The sequence below is a fragment of the Phoenix dactylifera genome, chromosome 9, assembly GCF_051530095.1.
Source record: "Phoenix dactylifera cultivar Ajwa chromosome 9, Ajwa_hap1_PhDact_Kaust_v1.1, whole genome shotgun sequence".
NCBI classification, from domain to species: domain Eukaryota; kingdom Viridiplantae; phylum Streptophyta; class Magnoliopsida; order Arecales; family Arecaceae; genus Phoenix; species Phoenix dactylifera.
In genome coordinates, this window is record NC_143198.1 from 20930450 (window position 1) to 20940722 (window position 10273).

Consider the following 10273-nt stretch of genomic DNA (forward strand, 5'->3'; position numbering starts at 1 on the left):
AGAGTTCCCTTTGAGGAAAGGGTGCATAAAAGCAAATTCCTCCACCTCAGAAGCCACCTCACCTTTAAAATCATTGCATCAGAATGGCAGGTTCTCTCCTAAGCTTGGGAAGGGCGGTGTTATCAGGTGTACTCCTGAGGGGAAGAGAAGACGGAGGTCTACTAGGTTTATAGAGCCATTTGATTTGCAGTCTGCTGGTTGATATAAAACGTTTTTTTTTATTATTTTTAATTTGAGGATGTTGTAAAATGGCTGTTGAATGGTCTGGAGATCATATATCAGTACTATACTCATGTAACTCGGCATATCAGTTTCCTCTAACTAGTAGGTAGGTGACAACACTTTAATTTATGGCTTAGGTCTAGGCAGGTATATATGTTAAAATTTTCTGTAATTCCTGTAACTTTATTCATTAATCAATATATTTCTTGGTTGTCCATCCTTGTTTATATGTAATAGTAGCTGTGAGACCCTGGAATTGGGCCGGTCAGCCCCAAGTTTTCAGTCTCACGTGCGTCGCACGTGAGGGCACGGGATGAAGGGAGCCATCCCGTAGAAGAGGGATCCCCTAGTTTTTCTAGGTCGTCTTCCTCTTGTGAGGCCATCCGAAGAAGTGCAGCCGCCCAAGAGAGAGAGAGAGAGAAGGAGCCGTTGAAGCTGGATTTCTTTTTTGGGTGGTCTTCTTCCTCCGTTTGCCGCCGGAAGGAAGCCGCCAGATCTTCGCCGGGGCCAAGGTAAGGATTCCTAGCTTCACCTTTTTGTTATACCATTTGATAATAAAAAAAAAAAAAGAAGAAAGAAGGAAAAGGAAGGAGAGGCACCCGTGGCAGTCGGCATGCCTTCGGCCATAGGCGCCGCCGGCCCTTAGTGGCGGCCACCTTGAGGACCGGAAAGCACCACCAGCCCTTGTTCCTCCTCTCTGTTCAGTGAAAACAGAGAAGGAATAGTGGAAGGAGAAAGAAAGAAGAAGAGAGGGAAGAAGGAGAAGGTTGATCGTCACGGGCTTTTCCTCTTCTCCCGTGCGCGTGCCTCCTCGGTGGGAAGAAGGAGAGAGCCGGCCGCCATGGGTGCCGCCAGCCTCGATTTGGCCTCTCCCGAGCTCGCCGACCTCCCTTCGCGAGAGAAGAAAGAAGAAGAAAGAAAAAGGGGGGAAAGAAAAGAAGTCGGGAGAAGATTCTGGAGAAGAAGAAAAAAAAGAAAGAAAAAGAAAAGGGAAAGAAAAAAGGAAAAGAAAGAGAAAAGGAAAAATACATACATACGTACATACATACATACATACATACATACATACATACATACATATATATATATACATATATATATATACATATATATATATACATATATACATATATATATATATACATATATATATATACATATATACATATATATATATATACATATGTTGATGACCCAAAGATTGATTCATAGATTGATTTTGATGATCACAAAACCTTGAAGTATAGATACTAATGTTTATGTTGCAAGGAGAAAGATATTTATTTTGCAAGGAACATAGCAAGTTGGAAGAACACAAGAAGGCCTCCAAAAGCTCTCAAGAAAAGTTAGAAGAAAGCTACAATTCATTGGCCCAAGTTTAAAGTTCAAAAGGTTCAAATTGGAGGAGTAAAATCAAAGAAAAAATTCGAAAGAATAGTCTTCGAGTCGACTCCTGAGGAATTCGAGTCGACTCCAATGTTTACCGAGTCGACTCCGGGAAAGTATGAGTCGACTCCTAGGAGTCACAGGCAGAAAAGTCAGAGAGCAGTTTTCGGGTCTGAAATTCGAGTCGACTCCAGTGGAACGCGAGTCGACTCCGATGGTTGGCAGGTCGACTCCAAAGAAAGCAAGAGTCAACTCTCAGCGGTACATAAAGAAAAAGTCAGAGAGCATTTCATGGACTCTGAGATTCGAGTCGACTCCCGCAATACACGAGTCGACTCCGAGACTGCGCGACCATCAACAGACAGAAGATCAAGTTACTGCCTCTGAGATTCGAGTCGACTCCCAGACAGCTCGAGTCGACTCCACGATAGCTTCACGTCAAAAGGCAGAAGACCAACTTTCAGAAACTGAGAGCCGAGTCGACTCCGAGGAAGTTCGAGTCGACTCCAAGACTGGATGAGCCAAAAGACAGAGGATCGGGAGTTCGGGCTCTGAGATTCGAGTCGACTCCCAGGACAGTCGAGTCGACTCGAGTGGATCAAATTCAAAATTGGATCCACGGACTTCAGTGGATGAGCCGACTCCGAAATTGCCAAGTCAGCTCCAGAAGTTGGCGAGTCGACTCCAGGTTAAGACGAGTCGACTCCCAGTCAAGGCATGCACTTTAATTCAAATTTGGAACAGTGGCCGAGTCGTCTCCAGTAAAGCACGAGCCGACTCCTGCAACAGGCGAGTCGACTCCTGATCGCGCGAGTCGACTCCGATCCCAACGGTAATATTGTCAGGAAGTGCAGACTGTGTCCAACGGCTCTATTTTTGTCTCTAACGGCTATATTCTTGTTTCCACGCCATCTAAAGCTATAAAAACAAGAAGAGAGCTAGGGGAGAAATCATGGAAGTGGGAGAGATCATCTAGGAAAGAGATCTCAAAGAGATTACAAAGGAAATCTCCCATAAGCACAAAAGGGCCATCCAAAACGAAATAGAGAGAAGAAGAGCATCCAAGTGAATCCGAAAGCTTCCTCTCCATCCGTGTGCTGCCTCGGGGATCCTCTACTTCATGCCAAATCAGAGGAGGATCAAGTAAAGAAGAAGCCGAGCTCCTCCATCTTCAAAACTCGTTTGAAGGCTTCTCTTTACTCTATTTGTTTATATTGTCATATCTGCTTGTTTAAGAAGCTTTGATTTGTTTTTATTCTTTGTTTTAATATCTTGTAACTTGATTCAATCAAGGGATTGAATCAAGGGGTTAAAGGTTTGTTGGTGAGCCAAAGGAAAAACCAACGGTGTAAGGTTTGTTGGTGAGCCAAAGGGAAAACCAACGGGATTAAGGTTTGTTGGTGAGCCAAAGGGAAAACCAACGGGATTAAGGTTTGTTGGTGAGCCAAAGGGAAAACCAACGGGGTTTAGGTTTGTTGGTGAGCCGAGGGTAAAACCAACGTGTAAGGGTTTGATTGTGAGCCCGGAAAAACAATCGGAGTTGGTTCTAGTCGGTGAGCCTGGGAAAACCGACCGAGTTCGTTGTGCGCTCGTAAAACAACAAGTTGGGTTGTGAGCTTGTAAAACAACTGGCTGTAATCTGTAAGATTATAGTGAAATTCCCAAGAAGTCTTGGGGAGTGGATGTAGGTGCTGGGGTGCACCGAACCACTATATGTTTATTGTGTTTGTAATGCTTCTGCTTATTGTCTAACTAACACACTCACTTACTTAGATAAACTGCTTGCTTAACTCTTATCTGGACATCCTTTAGTTGCAAGCATATTTAATCAAGTCACATTCTATACATCAAACTGTTGCTAAGTTTAACTTTCACTGCGCATATATACAACTTAGCATAATTAATCAAAAAGTACTAGAAGTAGTTTAAAAGTTTTAAAAGACCCAATTCACCCCCCCTCTTGGGTTGTATCTACTGGGCAACAAGTGGTATCAGAGCAGGTGCTCAAATATTATTTGTAGTCTTAACCGACTAGAGCCAAAGATCATGACAACTCAAATAGATAGTTTTCTAGGAGAAGGACAATCAATTGATACACCTCCACTATTTAATGGCTTAAACTATACACATTGGAAAATACGCATGCGCGTTTTTATTCAATCACAAAACTATTACTTATGGAAAATCATAATAAATGACCTTTACACACTCTCTCAAACTTTTAATGAAAAGGACTTAGCACAGTTGAATGCTAATGCTATGAACATATTATACTGTGCTATTAAAGAAACAAATTTTAATGAAATTTCTGCATGCTTATCTGCTAAGGAGATCTGGGATACTTTAGAAAATGTTTATGATAAATCTCAGACTAGCTCACATGTGCTTCAATTATATACTAACAATGAGACTGCAGAAAAGGGTGTTGAATCTCCCTCAGTCGAGTCGACTCCAAGTATCTCAGAGTCGACTCTCAAGTTCACCGAGTCGACTCCAATAAGGTCCGAGTCGACTCCGAGGCAAATCAGCTTCCTAAAGACAAAGAAGAAGAGGAAGCAAGAAGAAAGGAAGAAAGAGGTAAAAAGAAAGAGAGCCTTGACCAAGAAAGAGTCTAGCAAGAAAATAGAAGTTAGGAGCAACAATGATGATATTAGCTCCAAGGAACTACAAGAGGTAACCAACTTGTGCTTTATGGCACAAGAAGACAAGGTAAAATCTGAATCTACTCTTACCTCAGATGATTTTCAAGAAGAATTCTCTTATGATGAATTATTAAATGCTTTTTATGATTTGTATAGTGAATGTAGAAAATTAACTGTAAAGAATAAAAATCTTAAGAAACTAAATTCTGAAAATGAAAGCTTAAGGTCATTTTCAGAAGAATTGATTCAGAAAAATCATAGCTTAATTAAAGAAAATCAAAACTTAAGTAAAGAAATTAATCAATTAAAATCTTTTATTAACAAATTCACCGTAAGTTCAGAACGATTAAAAATGATGTTTGAAAGCCAATATGTTACTTATGATAAATCAAAACTTGGCTTGACTTCTTTACTTAACAATAAATCTCTAGAGAAAAAGGTTATTAATTCACCAAACAAACCATTAAATAAGATAACTTATTTCAAAAATGAAAAGGGTGGGAATAACAACTTTACCTATCGTTCTAGTATAATTAAATCAAATGGTAAGGTTATTACTATTAAACAGATATGGGTTCCAAAAGGAACCATATGTCCTAACTCTCAAGGACCCAAGCAAGCTTGGGTACCCAAAATGAAAATATGAGGATGTAGACATAGATGTGCCAAGATACCCATGGAACAAATAGAACCTTCATACAAATGGGTGCTCTAGACACACATTAAAAATGAAACTTAAAATATACTTATGAAAAGTAATTTTAAATGAAATAATAATAATAATGAAATCAGTAATCCTTGCATCTCATCATTATTTTTGCTTTAATATTTGATATGAATTGCTAGTATTGATCAATTTTGTGATATAGAAAATACTTTTGGAAATATAATCAAATCATTTCATTTTATAGTATACTTTACTCACTATTGGATAAGTTGCTAAATGATTAAACAATTTATTAAGAATAACTCTATGAATTCTCTATATGCTTGATTGAGAGTTTTTATCCATGGCATTATTGTTTAAATGATAATGTGTACTTGGTATGCTTTTGAATATATGCACTATGAATACCAAGATTAAAGAAACCATCTTTGGCATATAAAATCAACTCATGCTAGTATGTACTTAATCTCAAAAGACCTTGTCATTGCCTTACTTAGATTATCTTCTAAAAGGTCAAAGCTTGCTATGCATGTTAACTAAGGAAACAAACAAAATCAATTTCTAAATCTAATGATGTTGTTTCCAATACTAAGTTTTCAAAAGCTTACACTGGCTTTGTTCTTGGCACGTAAATTGAAATATTTTCTGCATTGGCACAAACTCACAAAAAGGGTTCAAATGAAAAAGGTTTGCAAAAGTATCATGGGATAGTCTTGAAAACCAATTTTTTATCAAGTTGTGCATAAAAAATAATATTGAATACAATTGTTTCAGCACCAAGGACACCATAAGTAAAATAGGATTAATAGAATTCTTGAAGAAATGAAAAGACAATTGTGTATGATAGTCATCTACTTAAATATTTTTTAAAAGCTATCATCACTGCTTGTCATACATATGATTTCTATTAAATCTATTTTTTTGATGAAAACTCTTTTTGATCTTCTGAAAAATAGAAAATGAACTATTGCATATCTTTCATATTTATCAGTAGTATATGTTATACTTGATATAGTTTCTTGAAAGTAATGCCAAATCTGATAGAGATATGTCTATCCTTGGATATCATTCATCAAGCAATGCATATAGAATATTCAATGAAAAGATTTTAGTTGCAGAAATATCAATTCATTTTATTCTTTATGAGACTAATGATTTATTATCAAGATACTAAAATCAAATTATATATGTATATGGTTAATCTTTTACATATAACAATCTGAAAACATGTTAATATAGAACCAAATTGAGCTTTTCAGAAATGCACTTAATGAAGAAAAATTGATGACTACTAAAAGACTAAATCAAGAAAAGATGAAATAGATCTTGATGAAATTCTTGCATGATTAGAAGTAAAGATCACCATTATCATTTGCTTGCTTTATGAGCCTTATATTCTATCAAATGAGTGTGTAGAATGGACTCCTATGTGCTTACTTTATTAAAGAAGATATATGTTAAATAACCACCATATTTGAAAACACTCATTACAAATATGATAAAGCAATATATGATTTGAAACAAGCATCAAAAGCGTGTTATAAAAGCTTAAGCAACCTTTTCGACAGATAGTGATAAATCTATGCATCAAAAAGAAGAATCTATGATATCTTGCTTGCTCATAGCACACATTGATGACATCATTTTTGGTTCTACTAATGAAGAGTTATATTGCAAAGTGAGTTTGAAATATGATGAATGAATTAACATCTTCTCTCAAACTCCAAATTAAGACAAACAGGAAAGGGGATCTTCATTGACCAACGTTAGTCCACAAGAAAACTCTTATAGAAGATTGGCGTGAAGAAGGTATATCTATGACCCCATCTTGTAGAAATTGTAAAGGATGAGCAAAGTAGATCTATTGTTTAAAGCTGTATTGAAGCATGATAGAATAATTATTTTATCATACAGCTAGTAGACCAGATTGTATGCTCATTATGTGACCTTGTGCAAGACTTCAATCTAACTTTAATTAATCATATTTTATTGATAACAAATACGTCATAATCTGAATTTTGATAGAAACAAACGTTTAAGATAAGTTGATTAAAACTTAGTTAACACATCTTATTGATAATTATCTTAAGCAAATAGAATCTAAACTAAATTGATTTGACCTTGATAAATCTGTCTATTGCCTCACATGCTTGTCCTTGAACTATCTTGGTTAATGAATCTATCTCTTTAGTTCAAGTGATATGTGCTTGCTTATATTTAGGCAATCTCTTGAATAAAGTGACTCAACATGCAACTATTGTCATATCTCATATTGAGTCATCTAATTAAAAAAATATATATATGTTGGATGAATGCTTTGTATCTTAAAGAAACTAATGACCTTCATGTAAGATACACTAAACATTCACATGCAAACAAGAGAGAGGATCTTCTTCAGCCAAAAGTTCACACATAAGAAATCTAGTTTGGCTTGAAGAACATATAATGAATAAGTAATTTTAGATACCTTTCTCACAAATTAATTGAGCAAAGTCAATAACTTAAATCCTATTATGGCATGATTAAATTCTTTAATTATTAATTTTTGATATCATGTCTATATGTGTATTGACTGACTTATACTTTTAGAAATTGTTTCATGGTTTGCTCAATCTAAAATATTTCTATGGCTGTATCATAACCATGAAATACACAAGTATATGATTAAAACTCTGATTTAGAATGACTTGTGAGAAGCTACGAATTCTTGGGCATAATGAAAATAGTGTTTGCATGATATACCTCTATACGATACATTTCATTATTTCTTTATTCTGCTCTTTCATGTAGATTACTTGAGAATAACAAAAAGAGAGAGAGATAAAGAAAAGAAAATGGACATTGTTCAAGAGATGAAAAATCTGAGCAAAGGCAAGTACTTCAATCTTAAGGAAAAGCAAAACAAGCATAATATATTCGGCACATTTGGAAGGGATAAAATCTATAATTAATTACACTCAAACAGGGAGAGTTTGAAGTAAACATTTTAACCTTTCTATATTGCTCATCATAGGGATGGTGCCAATGGGGAGGCTAGTGGTAGTACCCGGCACTATTTGACCCAACTATTCGGTGTAGGGCATATTAGGGACGGCACAAGAGGGAGGCTAGTGGTAGTACCTCGTGCCCCTTCCCAACTCCACCGGATAGGGAGCAAATAGAGTATAGAGCATAAGAAAGTAAAAATGAAAGACAAAGTAAATGAAAGTATATAAGAAGAATCAAGTTTTTTTTATCACTTGAAAACATAATTTAAGGATGAAATCAATGCAAGATAATATTTAAATAGGAGGAGTTTATTTGAAAAGAATTGATTTTGATCCTTGACATGCTTGTTCTTATTATTTTAATGTATGACTTAACACTTAATATAGTGTGCATATGGTATGATGTCTTGATTTATGGGTTCTCAATGTTTTACAATGCTTCATGCTTGGATAATTTGATTGAATATTTGGAATACTATATAATTTTTTTTTGTATTGTTAAAAAGAAATTTCAGATTTGTCATTCACAATCATCGTTAAAATCTGAAAGGTGAATAAATTTGTAAAAAGGAGAAGAGAAGGATATTTCTATTTAGGCAAAATGAATTGAGTTTGTTCTATCCTTCAAACCTTGGTATATAATGTGCTAAACATAAATACAAATATTCTGAATATCCTCTTATATGTGTGAAATATGTGTCTTCAATCATAATGATTTAAGATGAGCTACAATGTGGAAGATCCATATCTCAAATTATGACTTTAAAAGCCTCTATTGAAAATCTTTATGAAATTCAGAATCTGATTTTGTATAAAAGCTTAAACTCAATATGATTTCTAAATAAAATCTTAATTTAAGAAAAACAAAATTAATTTTGATGCCTTGGTTGATTGCTCCGATACGCATCCGAAACATATCATTTCTTATCTTCCAAATATACTAATATTGGTCTAAATGATGTGTCTTTCAATGATCTTAATTGCAAACAAATATTTTTAAATATATGAGTTTATTTTGATATTAAAAAGATTTATTATGCTTCATGTATCCATTGCAGAAAAACTATAATTAAGAAATTGAGTTCTATAAATAGATATACTTCAATGATCATCTATATGTTTTTCTCTCCTACATTATTAAAGACTTCCATCAATAGAGTGAATGATCTTAAAACTAGAAATATTTCAGTTCACTCAAATGACTCTAAAAGAAAGAAAATGTAAATGCTTTTGAAAGAAATTGAGCTTCAAATGAATCATTTTCTGATTAATATTTCTATACATTTTCTCTAAGATTAAGAGAAAGCATAACTTGTTCGTAAAGGATTAGAAAGAGTAATTACTACAAATTTTGGAATAATACTAGATTACTCTACATTCTCGATATTACAGAATTTCAGTGTTATTCACGTTTATCACTAAAATCTGAAATTCAACAATTTAAAATGATTAAAGAAGAATGCATCTTTTGAGGGGAAGCTTTAGATATTCAGTATCCTATCCCAAAGACACTTTATTTTGATGCATACTTTGAATTTTATGGATTGATTTTGATGAACCTCCTTATATTGCAAGACATGCTTTAATTTCCTTGAGATGAGTTCTATAAAGGTTGTCTTATCTCAAACCTTGAGTCTTATGAAAATAAGCTGAAATATATTTTTGAGATTGACAATCTTGTTGAACATTATCTTAGGATTCTAAACTCTTAAATGGAATGATCAATTGAGGGGGAGAAAGAAAATTTCAGAAGGAGAGGTCTTATGGAACTTAATCGCATAAATCTATAACTAAAGGAGAGAGAAAGAACACTAAATGAAAAGTGATTCTAATACTCTCCAATATGTATCATCTGAAATTTAAATCTGAAAATCTGTATGATACACCTTGAGGCGTGTTATTTGGTTAGTATATCTCATGCATCACTCTTGAACCAAATTGCAAATCTTAAGAGCCTCTAATTTAATGAAAAAGGGGGAGAATAATGTGTTAAATTTTCTTGAGTATCTCTTAGAAAATCTATTTTTGGAACTTCACTAATGAGCTCTAATTGGCTTGCTTTTTGGAACTTCAATTTTGTGCAAATTCATTATTTTATGTATCAAATTGTGCTTATTTTCTAAAGAAATAAAAGAAAGTCTTTAAAAGAGCTCTAAGATGTATCATAAATTGCATGAATTCATATTTTGGTATTTATGCCACAATATTTTTACACCATAAAAGCACTTTGCAATCATACTTAATATATTGCTCTTATACTCAGAAAATTAGTTAAATTGCTCTCATGTTGATAAAATACTTAATAGATTGGGCACAAGATCTTAAATGAACAAGCTTTCACACTTATTATTGAAGAGAGATTAGATTTC